Raw genomic sequence first — 24,617 nt, forward strand, 5'->3', positions numbered from 1 at the left:
GTGATTGGAATTAATGGTCATAATATTATTTAATAGAAATTCAGTTTTAGATATGCAATCATGGCGGTTAAGAACTGCCATATTAAACAACATAACAACGCCATAGGTAAAGAATGTAATTGTGGCAGTTTTTAGCTACATGTTAGGGCGGTTATGTTAAAACCGCCGTAATAAATTTTTGACGCACGGGATTGTGGCGTTTCCCAAAGCCGCCGTAAATGCAGATTATGGCGGTTCGAAACCGCCGTCGTAAGCAAAAATAACCGTTGTAATAAGACAGTTTTTTTGTAGTGCCTTCTTCTATCCTTCCTTCCAGTATCCCCTCTGTGAAGGAAGACTGCCATTGTCAATATTTGAACATTATCGCTCCCGACATGGCGGAGCGGATAACTTTACCCAAAAAGGGTTATACATATTGTTACACGTATCCCTTTACTTTGGGAGTATTTTTTTAAGCGGAGAGCTTGACTCCGTCATTGTAGAGTTCTGCCTCTGTTATCAAGTGTGTTTGGCACAGGTAAGCCCTTCCGTGTGGAGGACAATCGCTTGTCTTCGGCGCCTGCGCCAAGAGATGGGAGAAGAGCTATCCTTAGCTTGAGTGATGAACCTTTATTACCCCAAAATCTTCCGTGGGGGAATGATTAACTTTAGCAAGCGAGGCCACCATGCACTGCTATCCAACATGGACGATGGTAACGATCAAAGGCTACCTAACAATCCCCTAGTGGCTTGCACTTGTGAACGGTTGGGTAACCTTTGTTCGGTAGCAAACTTAACTTTCTGGTGGGAAATTTGCTACCGAGCAAAAAATTATCTAATCGCTCCGGAGTGGTTCTTCGCTTGTGTACCTTGTTATTAAAAGGTCTTATTGCTACTGTTGAAACCTTCTTCGTAGTATGCTTTCCATTATTGCCTCATTAAAAACCTTGCCAGAAAAATCGAATTGGGAAAAAAACTGGAGGAAAGGAAAAATAGTGCAGCACATACTTTCAATACAAGTGATGTTCATCAGCAATTGTATCTCTTGAAGTGTGCCACGTTCTAGTTGCTTGGCAACTTTTCTCCATTTCGATTCTCCAACTCGTATGAACCTTTCCCGGTGACATCTGAAACTCGGTAGGGGCCTTCCCATATTGGACCTAGCTTCCCTACGTTGAGTTTTCGGGTGTTTTGAGTTACTTTTCTTAGAACCAAATCTCCCACTTTGAAATAATGGAGGTTGGCTCTTCGATTATAATATCTTTCTATTCTATGCTTTTGAGCTGCCATCCTTATATGCGCCAAGTCCCTGCGCTCATCGAGCAGCTCCAAATTGACTAACATTGCTTCGTTGTTTGCTTCTTCATTTTCCTGGAAGTATCTCAAGGTAGGCTCTCCTACTTCTACCAGGATCAAGGCTTTTGCTCCGTACACAAGGGAGAAGAGAGTCTCTCATGGGCTCGATTTGGCCGTTGTTCGGTACGCCCATAGTACTCCAAGCAGTTCCTCTGGCCATTTACCTTTAACTGCTTCCAATCTCTTTTTGAGATTTTGTATAATCACTTTGTTCGTTGATTCTGCTTGACCATTTGTGTTCGGATGATAGGGAGAAGATGTAATCCTTTTGATTTTCAAGTCTTCAAGGAACTTTGTGACCTTTGCGTTTATAAACTGTGGCCCGTTATCGCAGGCTATCTATTTTGGTATTCCAATTCTGCAAATTATGTTCTCCCACAAGAAAACCACCACTTCAAGTTCATCGATCTTCTGATAAGGACCTGCTTTAATCCACTTAGACAATAGTCAGTTAAAATAAAAAGAAACCTTACCTTACCAGGGGCCAGCGACAGTGGTCCCACGATATCCATTCCCCACTTTATGAACGGCCATGGAGACAAAACTGAGTGCAATGGTTCTGCTAGTTGATGTACCAACGGTGCGTAGAGTTGACACTTATCGCATTTTTGTACGAAAGCTTTGGCGTTTTGTTCTATTCGGTGCCAATAGTATCCTGCCCTTGCCAACTTTAATACTAAGGAATCCGCACCCGAATGATTTCCATATATCCATTCGTGGACTTCTCGCATAACATAATTAGCTTCGGAGGATCCCAAGCATCGGGCCAGCGTGCCTTGGAAAGATTTCATGTACAATTAGTCTCCTTTGAAGCTATATCGTACTGCTTTAGTGCGAGCGCCCGGGATGACTTGGGGTCTTCAGGCAACTTCATGTGCTCAAGATAATCAATGATTTCATTCCTCCAGTCCTAGACCATATTGGTCGTGTTTACCTCGTAGTAGTTATCTGCGTCTAGAACCAGTGCATAAGCTGTACTACCTAACCGGAATCTGATCCCTTCCTTTCCGTTGATGAGCCAAGGTTAGCTAATGTGTCTGCTTTCGTGTTTTCTTCCCTCGGGATATGCATAATTGACCACTCCCGGAATCAAGCAAGCAGAGCCTGAACCTTTACTACGTATTGTTGCATGCGCTCATCTTTGGCTTCGAAGGTCCCGTAGACCTGATTTACCACCAGCTGAGAGTCGTAGTTGATTTCTATGACCTCAGAATCTAGTCCCCGATCCAATTCGAGTCCTGTAATCAAAGTTTCATACTCCACTTCATTGTTAGTCAAATGGACTGTTCTTACGTTGGAAGCTCTGTCCGTAAATAGGGTCCAAACTCCTGATGTCGATTCTGATACCATTACTACTTCTTTGGTTGCTAGAGGCAGCAACCCCGGACTGAAACTGGCCACAAAGTGGGCAAAAACTTGTGACTTAATCGTAGTCCTAGGTTTATATTCTACGTCAAATTCACTAATTTCGACGGCCCATTTGGCCAGCTTACCCGAGAGTTCGGGTTTATGAAGGATATTACGCAGGGGAAAGATGGTCACCACATCTATCGTGTAACATTGGAAATACGGCCTTAGCTTCCGAGCGGCGACTACGAGAGCGAAGATCAGCTTTTCCAAATATGGGTAGCGAGTTTCTGCGCCCGTTAAAATTCTACTAACGTAATAAATGAGAGATTGCGTACCTTCGTCCTCACGGACTAATACGGTGCTTACCGCTACCTTCGATACTGCTATGTTGATTAACAATTTTTCGCCCTCCTCCGGCTTCGAAAGTAACGGAGGACTTGACAAGTACCTTTTTAAATCCCTTAAAGCCGGGGTCCATTCGAATTTCTTCTTCTTTTTAAGCAACGCGAAGAAATAGTGGCATTTCTCTAAAGACCGGGAAATGAATCTGCTCAAAGCGGCCAATCTCCCTATGAGCCTTTGAACCTCTTTTATGCTTGATAGCTGGCTCGGGATGTCTTCGATGGCTTTGATTTTATTGGGGTAAACTCAATCTCCTTTTGTGACACCCAAAATCCCAGGAACTTACCGGAGCTGACCCTGAAAGCACACTTCTCGGGGTTAAGCTTCATGTTATGCTTCCTAGGATGTCAAACATTTCTTGCAAGGGTTTAAGATGATCACCTACATTCAAAGACTTAACACGTATATTGTCTATATAAACTTCCATGGTTTTCCCTATCTGTTTTTCAAACATCTTATTTATGATCCGCTGATAAGTAGCTCTGTCGTTCTTTAGCCCGAAGGGCATCACATTATAGCAGTATGTGCCAAAATTCATTATGAATGAAGTTTTTTCCTGATCCTTCGGGTTCATCTTAATTTGGTTGTACCCGGAGTAAGCATCGAGGAAACTCATTAACTCATGCCTGATCGTTGCATCAATCATTTGATCGATGTTTGGCAATGGAAACGAGTCTTTTGGGCATGCCTTATTCAAGTCCTTATAGACTATGCACATGCGAAACTTATTGTTCTTCTTAGGAACTACTACTACGTTATCTAGCCAGTCCGGATACTTTACCTCTCAGATCGAACCGATATCAAGTAGGCGGGCTACCTCTTCTTTGACGACTTTATTTCTGGCCTCGGCAATAGGACATTTTTTTTGTCTTACCGGGGGGATGCTAGGATCTAAGCTTAGCTTGTGTACGACCACTTCCGTCGGGATACCTGTCATATCCGCATGCGACCACGCAAAACAATCGACGTTAAATTTAAGAAATTCAATAAACCCAGACCTAAGCTAGGGGTGCAATCCTATCCCTAAGTGGAATTTCCTCTCCAAGAACTTTTCGAACAATGCAACTTGCTCAAGATCTTCCATTGTGGAATTTGTTGCGTCTGTCTCTTCTGGTACCTGGAAATATCTTGGTACCTGATAATATTCCGACGCCTCTTCCCCCTAGTTGACTTCACTTGATTCGGGAGAAGGTGCCAGCTCCTGAAATTGCTATGCAGTATGCTCCTTCCCTTTGCTACTGGATACAGAAATCACATTCATCTCCCTTGCCACTGGTTGATCACATTTTATCTGTTTAATTCCCCCCAGCCCTGGAGTTTGGAATTTCAACAATTGGTGATACGTTGATGGTACAACTTTCATCTCGTATAACCATGGTCTTCCCAGGATAATATTGTAGCCCATATCACCATCCACCACCTCGAAAAGGGTCTTCTTCATCACTTCCTCGGTGTTTGTGGGCAGCAGAATCTCTCCTCGGGTTGTCACGTTTGCTAGGTTGAACCCGACGAGGAGTTTTATGGTCGGAACGATGCTTCTGGTATGTTTGGATTGTTCCAATAACCTCCGTTGTATAATATTGGCCGAACTGCCTAGATCCATCAGAACACATTTGATTTTAAAATCTAATACAGTCAAAGAAATTACTAATGCGTTGTTGTGCGACAACAACAATCCATCTACGTCTTCCCTCCGTGAAAGTGATGTCGCCTTCAGCGACTTCCCGGAGTCTCTTACTGTGGGTTACTGATACCTTCATCTTTTTTGCCGCCGAGAAGGTAACCCCGTTAATCTCGTTGCCCCCAAAAATCATGTTGATCGTGAGGCACGAGGGATTTTCTCCTGCTTTTGAGGGCTCCGTGTTGTCACGATTTTGACCGTAATCATTTTTGGCCCAGTCATTTAAGAATTCCCTGAGATGGCCATTTTCCAACAGTGTCGCCAGCTCTTCGCGTAGATGCCGACAGTCCCCAGTTCGGTGACCGTTCGTTCCGTGATATTCATACCATAAATTAGGATAGCTCTAGCTGGTATCAAATCTTATCTGCTTCGGGAACCGTGCTTCTTTAATATTTCTCATAGCCGACACCAACTCTACTACACTGACGTTGAAGTTATACTCCGAAAGTCTGGGGTAGGAAGAATCTCAAGAACCTGATGTTTCCTTATCTTGTAATGACCTCTTGTTCCGGCCGCGATCAGCTCTTCTATTGGTAATGAACCTGTCTACCGACTGGAAGCCTCTGCCACGTCCTTTGGCCTGTTCATTGGGCAAAAATTGGTTCCTCGAAGACCGTCTATCTGTGTCGAAATCGTCATTTGATTTCTCTTTACTTTTCTCTCGACCTTTAACCGACGCTGGGAAGCCGAGCTGATCATTCTCAGTCCTTATCTTTGACTCGTATCAGTTGTGAACATCTGCCCAAGTCGTCGCTTGGAACTCGAGCAAGCTTTCTTTCAATTTTCGGGAAGCATCGAAACTTCTCAGATTCAAACCCTTGGTGAATGCTTCAGCTGCCCATTCGTCCGGAACGGCCGGGAGCAACATCCTTTTCTCCTGGAACCGGGTTATAAATTCTCGTAGCAACTCGGGCTCTCCTTGTGTAATCCTAAATATATCGGTCTTCCGGGCCTGCACATTTCTAGCTCTGGCATGGGCCTCAATGAAAGAATCTGCAAGCATCTTGAAGTAGTCTATGGAATGCTCGGGCAACAACGAATACCACTTCGGGGCTCCCCTCGTGAGAGTCTCTTCGAAAGTTTTCAACAAAACTGATTTGATCTCGTGGGGAGCTAAATCATTTCCCTTCACCGCCGTTATATAAGTGGTGATATGCTCCTGAGGGTCAGAAGTCCCATCATATTCCGGCACGTCGGGCATTTTATACCACTTCGGGATCAATTCTGGTTTCGCGCTTGGCTGGTATGGAAATTGAGTCTACTTCTTTGAGTCCGAACCTTTCAGCACCGATGGTGCTCCCAGGATTTGGTCTATGCGGGTGTTCACTTCCCTCATAAACCGTATGTGTTTATTTTTGAAGGGATCGCTCTCGTTATTGTGACCGGATCCGCTCTCCCCGGCCCCATTGAAGCCGACCTCGCATTATTAGAAGCAATCGATAACGCCTGCTTTAGCTCTGTCATAACCTTATCATGCCGTGTGAGATGACCTAGAATAATATCTTGTTGCTCCTGCAGGATCCTTACCGCTTCAACGACGTGCTCCTCTTCAGCATCATCAGGAGTCGCCTCCCGAACATGTCGCGGGTACCGCCTGCTGTGGATCGGTGTGGTTCCGTTCCCCTCACTGCGGGTACCACTGATTGAATCCTTGTGGTGAGGCTAGTTTCCTTGGGCCTCAAGGTTGTGTGTGTTGTTAATACCATTATCTGCCATTTTCTATGAATTTTTGCTAAGAACAAATAAGCAAACACGTTAGTAAAATAGGCAAGGTCCAACTTAATTACACATCTGTCTAGGCCCCACGATGGGTGCCAAACTATTTATCCGTAAAATAGTACAATTGAATTTATATGTGGTTTCTAGATAAGTGAATTAATTTGATTTTGAAATAATCGACGAATTAGATAAAAATATAATACTTAATCTTGAGATGGAGAAGAAATAACAGAAATAATAATTCCGGGAGCAGGGCTTCTGGGCACAACAACAATGATATCAAAGAGTAAGAAGATAAAATTATATTAAGCTTTGAATAGAGTGCAGCGTATGTTTGCCAGAAAATTCGTGTCCTTTACAATGATAACAGAGCTCACTATTTATAGCTGCACCTGGGGAACAAGGTCCTAGGATCAAGCCCCTCTTTAATGTCAATTATGATTTATGAGGGCCATTGAAGAATGTGAAACGGCGGACAGTGAATGACATATTTCTTGTAACGGGCAGTATACTTAATGTTGTAGAATATTCTTCATTAAATGTTATCGGATGACAAATATTTATTCTATCTTTATGAGTATCATTCTCTTCTGTAACAGACGGGATCATTGCTTTCGGCTTCAGCTATCTTCTGTCTTCGACTCCACGTGTCACTTACTCGTGTGATAATTTAATATAACATATTTTATACTATACAGAAATTATTTGGACCCAAAATAGTTCAAATGCCAAGTAACAATAAGAAAAGGTAATATTAAGTTGGTATTGACCAATGACCCTGCATGTTACTGGTTTATTTCGGAGCATTTACTCTTGATTATATTTTTCAAAAACACAAGGGAATTTGTAATTCACCAGGAAAGTTTCAAATATCCTACCTCCGGTCTCATTCGTGTTTTTGACATACTAAACTTGTTATGATTTTAAAATTTTAGAAAAATAAGGATTACATGCAGTACTCTTTTCTTTTCTTTCAAACATACTCTTAGTGCTCGAACTAGTGAAGTGCTGATTGAGCGAGACACTTTTAAGAAGAGATAAAGCCCAGTTTAGCAAATATTCTTATATATGATTTAAGACTATTAAATGTCTCTATTAAGGAGTGTGCCGGACTTCAAAAGACAAAAAATATCAGCCGGAGCCCGGAGGTAGTGTTTAACAAGAAGAGATTTAATTAAGCAGCGGTTAATTAAATTGACTTTTCAAAAAAGAAAAGGAAAATTAAGGACCAGAAGACCAAGACTTGGAGCGGTGATATGCCGTACCTAGTGTACTGGCACTTTGGCACGTTATGTACGTTGGGCAGCAGCGCGGAACCAACCTGGAAGTTGCACAAAAAATGAACCCTTTTTTTTTCTCCTGTACTGGTACATGGATATTTACTATTTAGTCATTGTGACATTGCCTTTTGCCATTGGTACCACAAAAGATTTAATATGGAAATTTCATCAGCCCAAATTTCTAAGAGCAAGAAGAGGAAGGACTGCCCAGAAATAGATGGTGGCGATGACGATGATGATGAAGAAGAGAAGATGGACAAGTTTTATGAACTCATCAGAAGCTTTAGAGATGCTCGCCATGACTTGGTCTTTAATAGTAACACCATGACCAAAAACTCTGAAACGGCAAACCAACAATTAGCAGAAAAAATCGAGCACAAGAAGAAAAAGAAGAAGAAAACTGAAAAGGAAAAGGAGACTGCCGTGGCAACTACCAGCTGTACTGAACATCACAACAATGAATTGCTAGGAAGCAAGGGAACAACCTTTGTTGTTAATTATGTGAGTTATAAGCATCAGGGCTTAATCTCAAGCGATCAAAATCGTGATGATACACAGGGTCTAGATCTTAATCTTTCTCTTTAGTTATTGTTTCTATCATATGTTATTTGACTAAAGTTGCTATTCTATCTTTTAAATTTGAAAAACACGTTTGGCGAAGTGTTAGGTATATACTAGTTTTTGTGTACGTGTTGCACGTGTGACTCGCGCTAATCAATAAAAAATATACTACCTCCGTATCAAATTATTTGTCGTGCTTTCTAAGAATAGTTGTCTCAAATTATTTGTCATTTTAGAAGTTCAAGATAAAATAAATTATATTTTTTCCATTTTACCCTTAATAATAATAAATATTCTTGACAATGGAGATAACACATAAATAAAATAAATATTCCATGAAGAGAGACTATATTTTAAGACATAAATAAGGGTAAAAATACTCCAACCCCCCTCCTAATTAATGTTTCTTAAGAGATGAATATAAGAGAAACACAACATATAATTTGACACAGATAGAATATATAAGAAACACAAATTATTGAATTTTTAATTTGGCTCTTAGTACTACATCATCATTTTGTTTTATTACTTTTTGATTGCTTTAACCACAAATTGCTCTTTTTTCTAAGCCAACTTTATGTACTCTAAGAGTTTTTTCAACTTGATTTTTTCTATTTAGAAAAGAATTGGCTGGCATTATTTTTTTAATTAGTTAATTCAAAAACTTAAATTTTTGTTAAAGGAAATGATTTATTTTTTATTGATTCAAATTCTTGATATTGGCTTATCATCTCAATAAGGATTATTTTGTTACTTTTTATTTTTGGATATTTGTGTTTGCAGAATCATAAGTCTTACCAAATACTACTTTTCTAGTCTCTCTCTCTCCCGCCCCTCTCTGTTTATCTTCTATATTTTTAAAATATTATATGTCATTTGTTTTAATTATTGAGTATAATTTTAAAGATATTATACATAAAAATTTACTAAATAGAAAAATATTTTTTGGAGAGAAAAGTAGTTCAAATATAATATGAATTATTATAGTTCATATATAATAACATGAAAAGAATTATGATTATATTACATTATTTCAATAAAAAAATAATTTCTGTAAGATAATAAAAAAATATTAATCGGTTTTAAAGTCCAATATAAAGATTTAACAAAAAAATTAGGCGCAAGAAAGGGATAACTTCTAAAGTATTAACCATTATTTTACACATAAATTTGCACCTTTTATCCATGATAAAGTTTTCTGGTTATATATTTCAAGATCTCGTGGTTGATATTTTTATCTTTTACAAGAACAAAATTTGCAAAAATAGTACTTTTACTCATCTTTCGTGGTTGATATTTTTCAACTTCTACAAGAACTAAACATGGAAAAATTATATTACTTATTTAAAGTCCTAAATATGCGACCTTTTAGATATTAGGCATAAAAGTTGTATGATCTATTAATTACTTTAATATCGTTAAAACACACACATTACTTTACTTTTCCCCCCCCCATAGAATCTGCATCCACTAAAAGTAATATGAAAGATTTATAAGTATTTTATAGAGTTTAAACAAGGAAAGAATTTATGTATGGTAAAATACCAATTGATTTAAAGCCCTAAAATTTAGAACTTCTTACCTAACTCAAATAAGGAAAGATTTAATAATCAAAATTTTAGTCAATTTTAAAGTTCTAAATATTAGGAAATTAATTAAATGATTATTTTATCCAACGTGAAATCTATTTTTAAAGGGTAAAAAAGGCGAACGACATTTCGCTAAGGGGTTTCGTGCTTTTTCTATATTATAGTATAGTATAATATAGAAGATTATGTTATGATGCTCTATATTTTGAATTAATTCAGAAAAAAAAAAAGAAAGTCGGAGGAGAAGAAAACAATACAAAACACTATATTAACATGTTGAATATAGACCGATCCAAGATCTTAAGTCAATTAGTCAACGTTGAACCAATAATTGTTTCTTTGTGATGATTGGTCTGAATTTAGTGAGTTGAAGGCAATAAGTGAGCCTGTCAGCATACATCAAGAACTGATGGCAATAACATGAAATTCGCAAGATTTGTGTTTTCTTGATTTCTATTAAGTGCGCTGCTGAGTTTGCATCACCAAGACACATGAAAACTATTTACATAATCTAGCAAACAAATAGAAAATGTTAAACTAGACCTACATATTGCTCTAAACATAATCTGGCAAAGAAATAAACGAAACTTAGACTAAACCTACATATTACATTAATTGTGAGAGCAACCAATATGTTTGATTCGTATGATTGAAATCACATCTGAAGGGAGTAACACAATTTCCCTTCAGATATGGATTCAGAAAATGAACTGCGTTGATTTTCATCTCTCCTTCCCAAAATAATTTTTCTCTCTAGGGTTATTAATTAGTATCCAATATCCCTAGTTCCCCAATACACCAACAGCTGTACCGCCTAATGAATATGCACCGCCTAATTGATTTTCGTAAGTTTTATTTTAAAGACGTAGCCCTATGGCATTATTAACTAATTGTGATTGAGGGCTTACAAGTTAATTACATAAAAGGCATACGTACTTTATATTCTGCTAAGGTTGTTGCCCTTTTATTCACACAAAATAATCAAAATTAAGAATTATATATAGTAATAAATTATGACTATTTATGACATATAATATTTTTTTGGCCCAAGTAAAATGTACCATATCAGCTATTCTTTTAATTTCTTCAGTTTACTTTTAATATACATGACAAAAATTTACGATGAAATATTTTGAAACTGTAGTTTTCTAAACATAAGAGGTAACAACACTAGATTTTATATATGCCCACATATGACAAAGAGTTCATAACATTTTCAGTGAGAAATAGGAGCTGCCTGGCTTTGGTAACCATAGATACATTAGTTACGAAACAGCATCAGCTTGCTTCTATATATGCCCCAGGCCACTAAATTAAACCACATATTTATGGCAAGAGTTGATAACATTACCAGTAAGAAAGAGCTGCTTACCTTTGGTAATGCCTCTAAGAATGCAAATGCAATTGTAGAATTAATCATACTTGAAACGACATTTTCCTCTATTGTACTTGAAAAATATAATTCCAGAGATAACTCAAACAATTCTATAGAGAACAATAGTGTTAGAATTAATGATAAAGTCTTTGAAAACATCAACACATTTTTTGGAAATATTTCTTACTTTCTATTACAAAGCTATAGTTTCGGAATTATTTATAAACGGAAGAAATTAAAAGATTTTCTATAGTTGATATGGTATATTTTTCTTTAGCGAGAAGATATAATAGTCTGTTTAGCCAAAAGAAGAAGAAGAAGAAGATATAATAGTCACAATTTGTTAATAACATAATATAATTCTTAATTTTGATTATTTTGTAAAAATAAAAATAAAAAAACGGCAACGACTTTAGCACCAACAGAATAAAAAAATATGTATGAACTACGAATGCCTTGTATATAATGCAAACTATAAATGTTTCCAAAAAAGAAGAAGTTACATTAGGGTTAGGATGTGCTGCTGCTGAATATGCATTTTTGAAAGGAAAACTAACCCCAGAGAAAGAGACATATATTTTGAAATTTCAACGTAAGGTTTACGCATAACTCATTAGTTACCAAAAAAGAAAAAAAGAAGCGGCGGTGCGTTTGTTATATATAGCCATATAGCCTATCCCTTGAACAATTAAGTCTTGGCGGGAGATGAAGAAACTTTCATACATTGAAGCTATATCTGAGCGGCGTGGCAGATTCTGGACGGATGATCATCTATATATGAATCTGGCACCCCACTCAATGATTATTCCCTATTGATCCATCGCTGTTAACAACGTTACATGTATGTTTTTATGTTCTTTTTTCAATAATTATTTTAAGCCTAGTAGGAAAAAAATATTAGGGTATATGTAAAACTTAGTCCCTTCGGGGACATCCGATAAAACAACACAAATCTTGATTATGATATTCGTAGTTTAAGATTTTACAAAATACTTTGTTTATGATGTTTACTCGTACCATGAATTTATGACAAATACCGACATCAACTCTTGGTCTAATTATTGTAGAAATAAGGGCCATCATAATGAGTTAAAGAATAGATCCAGGATATTTATTTTAACATTCTGTGTCATTCTAATCAAATCTAGGTTTCATACTTTTTCTTCAATTGTGTGTTTGAAATATGAAGCAGCAAAAGAAGATGTTGACATGGGATATGACCGTAAATGCTTTTGCAATTTAGCACTTGTTTCTTTATGGTGATGGTTAGAAGAGATAAGTACTATTTGTTAATCCAACAAGATTAAATTCCTTTTAAGTATCACTACTTCAACACAAAAGAAGTAAGTGTAACTGGTCTATACCATATTGTACGTAAATGTTCCGATCAGTAGCTCTTACTGGTTTAGAATTCAGATGGGAGCAGCTACGCTGAACCTCTCCTTGGGATCCAGTAAGAACAACAAAATCTAACAATTTAGCCATGGCATGAGCAAACTCTGTTCGGAACATAGTCCCGTCATCCAAAGCATAATCAATCACCACTTCTGCCGTCTTTTCATTAGCCATCAACTTTTGATCAGCAAATAGTAGCCCTCTTCCTCTAATCAAAGTCTTGTAATAGTGATTATCAAATGAAGCTCCGATTGAGGAAAATGCGGATAGTCCCTGAGAGTATGACATAGCAGACTCACTCAGACTCCTAGCTATTCGTTCATTGAACATATTGTTGATGGTGCTGTTATTCTCTCTATCAAACTCAAGCTTGAAACATCAATAATCAAATTTCTATCTTAAAAGAGAATTTGATGAGCCTTTCTGTCTTTTGATGACCTTGTTTAGACTTAGCAATTTTTGGTTTCGGTTTCATGCTTCAATGAATCTTTCCAGTGTTGAACTTGTACAAACTAACAGTCAGTTTTGAGGCGAACTGTGTTTAGTTTCCTGGTGTAGGTTTTAAACTTATTGGCTCTGTCTAAATTTATGGCCAGTGACTCTGAAAGTCAGATATTTTAATTTCCAGCGCATAAAAGCAGTTCCGATCTAAAATGCTTAAGCATTTGATGTCGATGCTGTCTTCTCTTTATGTTTTTATCAAACTGATAGTTCAACCGTCTCATTCTTAAAATATCCAAGAGTATCTACTGCTATATGGGAACTTATGTAACTCATATTGTGCTTAAGCTCTCACCTCGAACTAATATAGTTTCAGTGTATCAATTCTTGGGCTATATTAAATGAACTAGCTTAAAGTTATAAAAACTCCTAACTGATCAATTCATCGCGACCAACTCACACACTTGCGAAATCACCTTTTGAATTTCTAGCATGGACTTTCTTCTAACGACTTGTTCCACACCACCTCAATAAGATCCTAAATAGACTTTCTTCCAATAGAAATGGCTCCACTATGAATTCACTTTCTCCCACCCACGGTCACTGGATCATCTGAATCGTCATAACTGTCTTCCACGAACGTCCTACACCCTTATCAGTCTGAGCAGCGCCTTGTTAAGATTGCAACTGGAAAAACTATGCAATTCATAAAGTGAAAAGAAGAATGGGAAGTACTTCTCTAGCTAGTAAGTGATCACTTCAATATACTATTTTGTATGAGATTGTTTTATCTTTTCTGGGAGGTGGTAGAGTGGGTTATAGTAATTGTCTAAATAATATCAATACATTCTTGTGAGAAATTCAGTAAAATAGACAGTTCAGAGTAGCATAGCATTAGAGTCACCGTTCCCACAGTTCCCAGAAAAAAAAATATAAAAATAAAATAAAGAGAGTCAGAGATTAAAAGGTGAAGGAAAAACAAATTCAATAACGAGAGAAACACTTGTCAAAAAAAAAAAACAAACACAGAGGAAACAGTCTACATATTTTCTATGGTGTCGTTTAGACAATATTCTGAAATAACAATAAGTAAAATAAAAATTAAAGAGGTACTTTTAAAGCAAATTTTGTTCAAAACAATAAAATTTTCTAGGATAGTTGCAACTTGAGAATTCTTGGATTAAAAAGAACAAAAGCAAAGAAGATAAGAAATAGTTTTTTCGGATGAAATACGAGGGCTACTTTGGCAGCATCTTTAATCTTTGTTACAGTACGGGGGCTGACGGCTGTAAATGCAGCTTCATTTTTTACTATATACACAACACATATTTGTCAATGGTCATTTAGGAAGAATTAGCGGCACTTATCATATCTTCTTAAAATTATATAGCTTTAGGAAATTGCTATAAGCTTCTGGGATAGAATTTTGTTCGTAAAGGGTTCCTCAATGAAGGTAATGATTGAATTGGCCATCCAATGACTAGTGTAGGTATGTATTTGAAAACAAAGAATATATGATAAGGTAATTAGATATTCTAATTAAGATAAGATAATTGAAGTAGCATTCTTCCTAGAAAAAAATCTGTTTGAGTGAGACTAGCGTTTGTGTGGCTTGGTCCATCTTAAGCTTCAAACAGCTCTACATGTTAATTACATTTAGACACTGATAATAGCCAAATTGGTTGACAAAGCTAGCAGAAACTTCCCATGATGAATAGTTTTTAAATTATTGGTATTATCATTATCAGAACTGCACTGTTAACAAATAATACCACTAGAAGGTATCAGAAGTTTTTGTTATGTATTAGCAACATCTGAATATGCACAACAAGATCATCTAACGATATTCATTTGAGAAACTTCAGGTGGTTACTATAGGAAACAAAGAATTAGGCTAGACTCATACCAGAACGACGCCATCTCTTGTTGCAAGGACAAGGATATCAGAACAAGAGACCACCCCAGAGCATGCCTCCTCAATTTCATTCTTTATCATGTCGATGAAATTGAACCCTTTCAGTGTCCGAAACTCCGATTTGGGATCGCCTCACGTTCAACAGTCCTATTCTTACTGCTGTCAGCAAGCAGAACAGATGCATCGCAGCCCTGGAATGAACAGAACAAGAAATTTTCATAAATATAAAAACTTAGAAAAAATAAGGAAATTAATTGTATCGAATTTTGACTATCTTCACAGGTGACAGTAGTAGTTGTCAGAGTCTTAGGGTGGCTATTGAGATTTAAGCATAAAAACTTCATTGATATTATACATCTCCAACTTTTTCTATAAAGTCAAGGGAATACTAAACTCAGTAAGCAAGGAGAGAAGAGTGGTAAGGCTGAAAAATATATAGTTAGAATAAGAGTGTGCATTTGAAACTCAAATAGCAACTGACAGTTGAAACCTGTATCCAAATTAAACAACTAAGACGAGGCACAAAATATACATGAGAACATATGAAGAATGACAAGTGCATGCAACACAAATTAAGATCAAAAAGCAAATTAAAAAGAAAGAAAACATCCACAAATACATTTGAGGAAATACGAGGGCTATTGCTCACATCAGGAACTACAGGGCTGGCCACGAAAAAACAAATTGTGCACACACGGGCATAAGTACAAATAAAGCCACATGTTTCAGAAAATAAGAATGACAACAGTAACTGACTCAGTTGGAGCAGTTAAGATCCTTGATTTCGAAAAGACTAACCCAAGGCACGAGAACACACAAGTGTTGGGAATAAACCTAGCGCAGAAATAATATTCACGGTAATAAAAACGGAATAATAACGTAGCATCGAGATACGGTAATTAACAAGAATAAAAGAGTGACAACGACACCAAGATTTTTACGTGGAAAACCCTTTTGAATAAGGGAAAAACCACGGCTTCGAGACGAGCAACTGATATCACTATAGCAAGGAATTTTACACTTTGTAGGTCCAAGTAAAATACTCCAAAGACCACTACAACACTCAAGAAATAACCCTCTTTTGATATTCCCACCTTACTACAGTATCACTCACTCTTTATTTTTCTTACAGACTATTTTCTTATACCTTGTCTGTGAAACCTCGCTCTTTTTTTCTCTCTTTGTTGGTGTGTAGAAATGAGAACAGAAGCTCTCCTTTTAGAGCTGGAGCCTCACTCTCTAAAGCCTACTATATTTGACAATTTGCACATACTTTTCCTTCTTTTTCTTCAATGTTGGCAATTCATCAAAGTTGGCTACCAAACCAAAAAAATTCAATAAAGTTGGCTACCAAAGCAAAGAAATTCTCAACCAAATATTTTTCTTAGGCACATGCCTATTAGTTTGGTTTTTGAATAAGATGGACCCATCAATAAGTTCGTATGAAGAATTAAAAGGCCATAATGTAACAGATGAAGAATTTCAAAGCTAATTAAAGAAATGTTAGAGGAAATGAAAATGAAGTCACATTCATTACATGCAAGAATAATAGTAGAGTGATATAAGGCATGAAATAGAATAGAAGTATTGTGTACTGGAATCACAATCACTTATACAGTAGAACTAAGAATAACAGTAGGAAGTGCAAAAACCAGCATCATATTAAGACTTCCTTGCCACATAATTAAAGAATCCCTAACCCCATCTCTGTATTGGGTAAAATATGTTACGTCACGTGGTCATCAAAGAAGGGGACACGTGAAACCAAAGCCGGGAGGACGGAAAATCGGGCATAGCTACCCCATATGTCACCGAGAAAGGCAAGTTCGTAAAGGCCATAAGCATGCTGCGCCCGGTGGCATTTAATGAATAATATTCCGCAGCTTTAAAGAGTAACGACTCATTATAAAGATTTGGGCATTTATGTTTACCGTTACATTCACTACTAGAAATCGGATAAAAATCGACCAAAAAAACCGACCAACTTTGGTTGGTAATGGCCAATAACCGTCCAAAACGCGACCATTTACGTGTGAACGGTATTTTAGAGGTCGGAAAGGAATACCAACCAAAGTTGGTCGGAAATTACCGACCAACCTTGGTCAGTATGCTCTATACGACCATTTGACACTTTAATAGGATTACCGACCAAACTTGGTCGGAATATTATTTTATTAATTTAACTTAACCGACCAAGATTGGTCGGTGTATTAAATTTATTAATTTTTTGTACCAACCAAAGTTGGTCGGTATTGAAAAATATTTCTTTTTTAAATTATTAAAATTTTAAAAAACCGACCAACTTTGGTCGGTAAACTGGACTAGGTAGACAGAAAACCGACCAAAGTTGATCGGTAATGTTAAATTCTGGAAATTCATTGTACATTAACCAACCAAAATTGATCGGTAAACTGCAATTTAATTTTTTTTTATTAGTAACCGACCAAGGTTGGTAGGTTTTTCTGGGTTTAATTTTGGCAGAAAATGTCTGTTTTGGTAGCTACACCACCTGCCAAATCAAAACAGCATACCAATACCCCCAATTCAACTCTAACAACCACCAAATCATCACAAATCCAACTAAAATCCCAACAACTACGACAACAACAACCAAACATCCAATTAATACTTTAAAACTAACAAATTAAAGTTCAATTGAACATAACAATACAAAACCAAGTGAAAACTAATAACAAGTTCAAAATTGTTCAATCTAATTCAAAACTGGTTCTATTAGTCTAGTTCAAAGTATTTAAAATAAGGGTGGCAAGTGGACCGGGTCCAGTCCTAAGTGGACTTCGCGGGCCCTGTCCTAAGTGGGCCGGTCCTATGCGGTCCGGTCCTAAATGGTCCCGCGCTTTGCGGGCTTATTGCTGGAACCGGCTTGGGACCGGGACCACGAACTAACGGTCCCGGGTTAAGTGGGCCGATCCCGGGCCTAAACGGGCCCAACAGAAACTTTGTATTTTTAATTTTTTTTATAGAAGTTAGAGAAAAAAAAATAGTAATAAAGATATATAAGCTATATTCGATTTATATACTATATATACATCTTAAAATATATATATACTATATTATATATATATGGTATATATCTTAAAATATACTATATATACATCTTAAGATATACTATATATATATAGTATAGTATAATAGATCTTAAGATATATATACATCTTAAGATATATAAGCTATATATATATATATAGTAAGATGTATATATAGTATATCTTAAGATGTATACTATCGAATATGACTTATAAACTATGTATATATATTATAGTATATATATAGTATATTATAGAATATATATACATCTTAAGATATATATATAATATACTATATATATATATATATATATATATATATATATATTTACATCTTAAGATATATATATACACACACACTATACTATATATACATAGTATATTCGATATACTCGATATACATATATATATAAGCTTATATATATATACTATACTATACTATATATACATCTTAAGATATATAAGCTATATTCGATTTATATACTATATATACATCTATATACATCTTATGAGATGTATATATAGTATAGACTATAGTATAGTATAAATATAAGCTTATATTTATACTATACTATAGTCTATACTATATATACATCTCATAAGATGTATATATATTATAGTATAGTATAGTATATACTATATATACAACTTAAGATATATAAGCTATATTCGATATATTCGATATACATATATATATATATATATATATATATATAAGCTTATATATATACTATACTATATATATATATATACACACACTATACTATACTATACTATACTATACTATATTATACTATATGTATAGCTTAAGATATATAAAAAGACAAAAATATTGTAAAGAGATATTCAAATCAATGCGTTATATTTTTATTATAGCATTAAAAATCATGGCAATATCTTTCTTAGTCTTCCTCCCTCCTATGGAATGAGCAAAACAAGGTGCTAATACCACCATTGAGAAGAAAAAGAAACTAATCAAGATGTGCCAAAATACAAGTTACATATTAATTTACATGGTATCTCTTACAAATTTCATAAATCCTTCAAGGTCCGGAGGAATTTCCGTTGGTGGTGGCGGAAATGAAGCTTGGTCATCACCGCTTCCAGGCGAAGCATCATCCTCCACAAGTTCAGCTAGCATTTCTTCGTAAGCTTCGTCTACCTCTGGTTGTGATTCAGCAAGTCCAAAATTTCTTCTTTCTGAACGGATCCAATCTCTGAAAAGTACTGATTTTCCAAGCTCTCCCTCATAGACGCTCTATAATCGCCGAGTTGAAGTCTTGCTTGACTGAAAGCGCTCTCTGATGCCACTATTGAAGCTTGAATAGTTAAAATATCTCGGGCCATCCTTGAAAGAATCGGAAAGTGTTTTTCTTTGTCCTTCCACCATTCCAAAATATTAAAGGAGCCATCGGGATTCACTTCCTCAATTCCCTGTGACAAATAAACTTCAAGCTCATTTAGTTGTGAAAAATCACTAGTACTAGAACCTTGAGAACCCCTGAACCCTGCCCAAGCACTAAGTGCTCTTACTCCCGCAGTTCTTTAAGATGATTGAGAACTAGAAGAAGAAGGAGTTGGAACATTTGGTCTAGCATGATCTAATGCAACTTGATAAGCATTATAAATAGTTTGAACATTTATTTTAATTGAGGCTATTGCGTTCGGAAGTTTAGACAACTCCTCATCTTCAAGTGCTAAACCATTATAAACAGTTTCATACCAAAATTGAGGACCTCCTAATTTCATAGTAGGATTTAACAATGCAGCAATACCATAAATAGGGGGAATAGGAAAAAAATATTTTTTAAACTTTTTTCTCATGGAATCAATAGCAAGTTGATAAATTTCCCCACCCTCTGAAAAATGATCAAACAAATTTGCAAGTTCTGCAATATAAACTAAACAGTTAGAAATAGTAGGATAATATTGCCCAGAAAATTCATTTGTAGCAATATGAAATTTTTCTAAAAAATCTACAAGCATTTTAACATTAGCCCAATCCGCATTTGTAAGGTGCTCATCATCATCACTTACATGAGCATTAAACGTTGAGTTTATGGGGTTTCTATATTCATATGCAACAACTAAACTTTCATACATGTAATTCCATCTAGTTGGACAAGGTTTAGGAACCTTTCTTTCTCTTAGGCCAAATTCATCGCATCTTTTAAAATATTCTCTAAGTCTACTTCTACGGTTTGAATAAAAAAGCCAATTAAGAGCCATTTTAACCTTTTCAATTTCAACATTTAAAATTCGCATACCATCACCCACAATTAAATGGTAAATATGACAAATACATCTAACATGAAAAATGTTACTAAATACAGGACTTAGTGTAGTGGTAAGCAAGGCTACAACATTTGTGTTACTAGTAGCATTATCCATTGAAACTGACATTATTTTATCACTAATGCAAAAATATCTACAAATATCCGCAATCGTGCTAGAAATAAACTGCCCCGTGTGACGTGAATTAATTATTTTATAAGCAATAATGCGCTTTTGCATTATCCAATGCTCATCAATCCAATGATTGGTAACAGTAAGGTAATCACAGTCATTACTACTTCTACCAATATCAGTTGTAATAGCAAGACGACAATTTATACTAGTAAATAAATAGCGCAAATATTATTCATATTCATGTTTATATTTATAAATATCACTCTTTACGGTTATGCGAGGAAAACCTTTATAAGTAGGATTATAAACTTTTCTAATATAACGCACAAAGTGGGGGTTAGAAGGAAAACTATAGGGTAAGCACATAACAGTAACCATTTTTGCCAATTCTTCCCGACCTTTTTTTGGATCATAATATAAAATACCACCGGTAACAGTGTTAATTCCCAGTTAAAATTGATTTGACCCGGTACTAAGGTCAACCTGACTAGGTGCACTTGTCCCCTCAGCCAAAGCTTTCATACGAAAATATCTAGCTTTATCTTGAGGGTGTAGCAATATGTGTCTAGTCAAACTTCCCGTCCCCCCTCCCGACTTCCAACATATTGAAAAACTAACTCTTTGCCACAAGTTTTACACTTAGCCCTATTTTTTTCTCTTAGTTGGGTAAAACATTGCCAAACAAGAGATGTTTCTGCCCGTTTAGAAGATTGTCTAAAAAAAGTAGGGGCACTAATAGGAGGGTCAGACGGGGGATCATCTATATTATTATTAGTTGGGTTAACTTCAGGAGCAGGACTAGTGGGTGTATCGTCATCCGATTGTATTTCATCAAAATCTATTTTTTCATCATCATTTTCATCAATAGTTGGATTACCATAAAGAGCATTCATATATTCATGGTTTAATTATTCACCGGGTGCAATATTATGGCAAAATTGACTCTCGGTAAATTGTAATAAACTATTATCGCTATCAAGAATATGAGGTGTAGGACAGGTAATATGTTTGGGTCGGGGAGCCAGAGGAAGTGGAGGAGGAACATATTGGCCACTAGATTCACCACTCTTCGATTTTTCCTTATTTTTAATAAACATATTTTTTAAGGAATAAGCAATCTTAATTAATCAAGCAAAGTAAATAAAACAAACAAAATTATAATATTAAAACTTAAGAGTTGGAACGAGTTTACCGAATTGACGAACAACTTGTTGAAAATTGATTATTGCTGAAGACTTCAATTCACCAACTTCACAATTGTTTCACAAATTGTAACAATAAAGTAAGCAATAGTAGAAGTAAATTAGAGAGAGAGATTGTGATAGATTGATAATTTTGTAAGAAAAAATAAAATAATGATGGGGTGTTTATAGTTGAAAATAGGGAAAAAGTGTAATTATAAAAAGTTTGGGATTAAAACAAAGTTGAGGGGGTTAAATGGCTATTTCATAAATAGCCAACGACTATTTTTGACAGCCCAACGACTATTTTTTTTTTTTTAAAAAAAAACTTTTTTTAAAAAATAGTCGTTGGGACCGCTAGGCCCGCTAAGGGACCGGGCAGGTCCCGGGCCTTACGGGCCCAAATCATAGGACCGGACCAGGCCCGCTAAAATCGGACCAAACGGTCCTGGCCCATTTAGCCGTTTGGCCCGCGGTCCCGGGCCGGTCCCGGGCCTGGACCGGCCCACTTGCCAGCCTTAATTTAAAAGTATTGGTCAAGGGGTATTTTGTACAACATCATCATCACCGTCTGATGAACTTTTATCTACAAGACGATATATAGAATGGTCTTGTGGAGGACGGGAAGAACGATCACGGGGAGGACGGGAGGAACGATTACGAGGAGGACGGGAGGAACGATCACGTGGAGGTCGAGCCTCTGGCAATGACTCACGAGACCGGGGCAATGGAAAAGCTCCAGCAGATAGGAGAGTTCTGATCTGAGCTTGCATACCAAGGAATTGAGCATCTCTAAGCCTTTCTCTTTCCTTGGCCGCTTCTAGCTCGGCTGTAAGCTTTGTCACTGTCTCCTGCATAGCCGAGAGGCTCTCCCTATTAAGTTCATCGCCTTGTGAGGAAGTCTCTATTCCTTGCATTCCACACCTATAGCGATGGAATTTTTTCGTAGGAAGCCCGTATACCTTCCCCCATTTTGGAACGCCAACAGCTTCCAACCATATTCTTTCAGCATCCTCGTCCGAAGGTTGGCTTGGCTCACCCGATTCACCAGATGGATGACTACGGATGAATTCCTCCATGTTACTTTGGTAGCGACCCTACATTATTTTAAATTAAATTAGTATTTAAAAATTGAGCTTTTGACAAAGTTAGCCACTCGAAAGAAACAATAAACAGCCGCCTAGCCTACAATTCCATATTACAACTTGTAGCCAAAAATAAATAAAATATATTAACCAACATATTTGTGCTGCCCGAAATATTTTACGTTGGGTCTATGTGTGAGACTCCTCTTAAATTTTGACAAATGGGAAAGTGGGTCCTATGGTGTCACTTTATAACTAAATTTTTGCAATCTCCTACCTTCTTTCTTAAAAAAATAAACCTTCTTTCTTCTTTGAAAAAAAATTTAAACACCTTCTTTCTTCCTTGTACTTCAAAGTTCAAATCATTTCATCTTCCACTACAAAACTTTGTCACTACTCGGTCAACTTTGCCAGCAAACTTCTTTTTTTTTTCTCACACAAGAAAATTATTCTCACAAAAGTATTATGTATCGTGTCTCACACATGATAAAATTTCTCGTGCCGTGTCCTCCCTAGTCGCCAAAGTCCAAAATTTTCTTGCATTCTTTCCTCTTCTTCCAATTTATCTCGTTCACTACAACTCTACCAATCTTCGCTCTCGTATCTTCTTCTGGAAAACAAATCATTCACCAAAGAGAAAAAGAGATTGTAGTAAAAATCAACAATACAAACTCTCAACACTTCTTTTCAAGCCAAAATTATTTTTTTATTCTGCTTCTTCCATTCTTATTTTATAAAAAATTTCATCTTACCTTACCAAATTTCCCTATACAAAATATATACAAAAATAGATTGTCACTATACAAACAATATATAAAATAGACTGTCACTATATAATTTATATACAATAGACTGTTACTATATAAAATATATACAAAATAGACTGTTACTATATAAAAAATATACAAAATAGACTGTCACTATACAATTCATGTACAATAGACTGTTACTATACAAAATATTTATAAAATAGACTGTCACTATATAAAAAATATTCAAAATAGACTGTCATTATACAAAAATATACAAAATAAATATTTCGGGCTATTAGATATAATTGTGTTTGGGTCGGAGGGATATTTCGTGTCAATGAAGAAAAATATGGGCTATTAAAATTTTGAGGGGCTATAGAGAGTCATTTTCTCTTAAAAATTCTTATAAAAGTAAATTATAATACTTAATGAAAATTTAAAGCTTACATATGCCAGTCTCTGCCCGGTCCTCGACCCACCTATCTCCATCCCCCTCTTTCTTCTTCTTTACAATATGAGTCTCCTTGAATAGCTCATCATGGCTCATTAGGCGCCCATACTTTTTTTTTCTGAAAACAAATTAATTTAGTTAATAAATAGAATTGATATACTTAGAAAAGTAAAATAATTTAAGCAATTACCAATCTTCTTTTTATTGTCCCCAGGCTGATCGCACCTCCAGTGTGCAAGGATCCTCCCTTCTCGGATGCGCGAGCTTTCTTTCCTTTTTCGCTCCTCTCTAAAAAATCCGCGGTCTGCCATTGCCTTAACAAATCATTCCATAAATCCTCAAGACACCAGCCAGGCATCTTGTTCTTCTTTCTAGCATCCGAGAAATTATCCGCCAATCTCTTGCGAGCTTTATGATAAAAATTTGCAGCCACTTCCGCGCTATAACGGTCTTCCCATACACACTTGCTCTACATTTCAAAAGTTAAATATTAGATGAAAACATCATAAATATAAATTATTAAACTGCTTAAAATGATATTTATACCTTAAATTGATTGAAAATGTGCTCCTTCAGCGAGAATGGAAAATCAGTCCAAGTCGCATAAAGGTCATCATAAAGCTTTCTGATGGCATTGGTGATTATCTTC

General features: G+C 36.1%; 1 long non-coding RNA gene across 2 annotated transcripts in view; it reads right to left on the minus strand.

The window, feature by feature from the left end:
- Positions 1-12,509: 12,509 nt before the first annotated feature.
- Positions 12,510-24,617, minus strand: part of LOC104087704 (uncharacterized) — a 33,775-nt gene continuing 21,667 nt past the window's right edge. Inside the window, exons 2-3 of one of the 2 annotated variants that reach the window (XR_011411657.1) lie at positions 15,035-15,234; positions 12,510-13,815 (exon numbers count right to left, since the gene is read on the minus strand). This is a non-coding gene — a long non-coding RNA (uncharacterized lncRNA). Of the gene's footprint in view, positions 13,825-15,034; positions 15,235-24,617 lie in introns of both variants that reach the window. The other variant, XR_011411656.1, reaches the window with a different exon arrangement.

This window comes from Nicotiana tomentosiformis, chromosome 1, assembly GCF_000390325.3.
Source record: "Nicotiana tomentosiformis chromosome 1, ASM39032v3, whole genome shotgun sequence".
NCBI classification, from domain to species: Eukaryota; Viridiplantae; Streptophyta; class Magnoliopsida; order Solanales; family Solanaceae; genus Nicotiana; species Nicotiana tomentosiformis.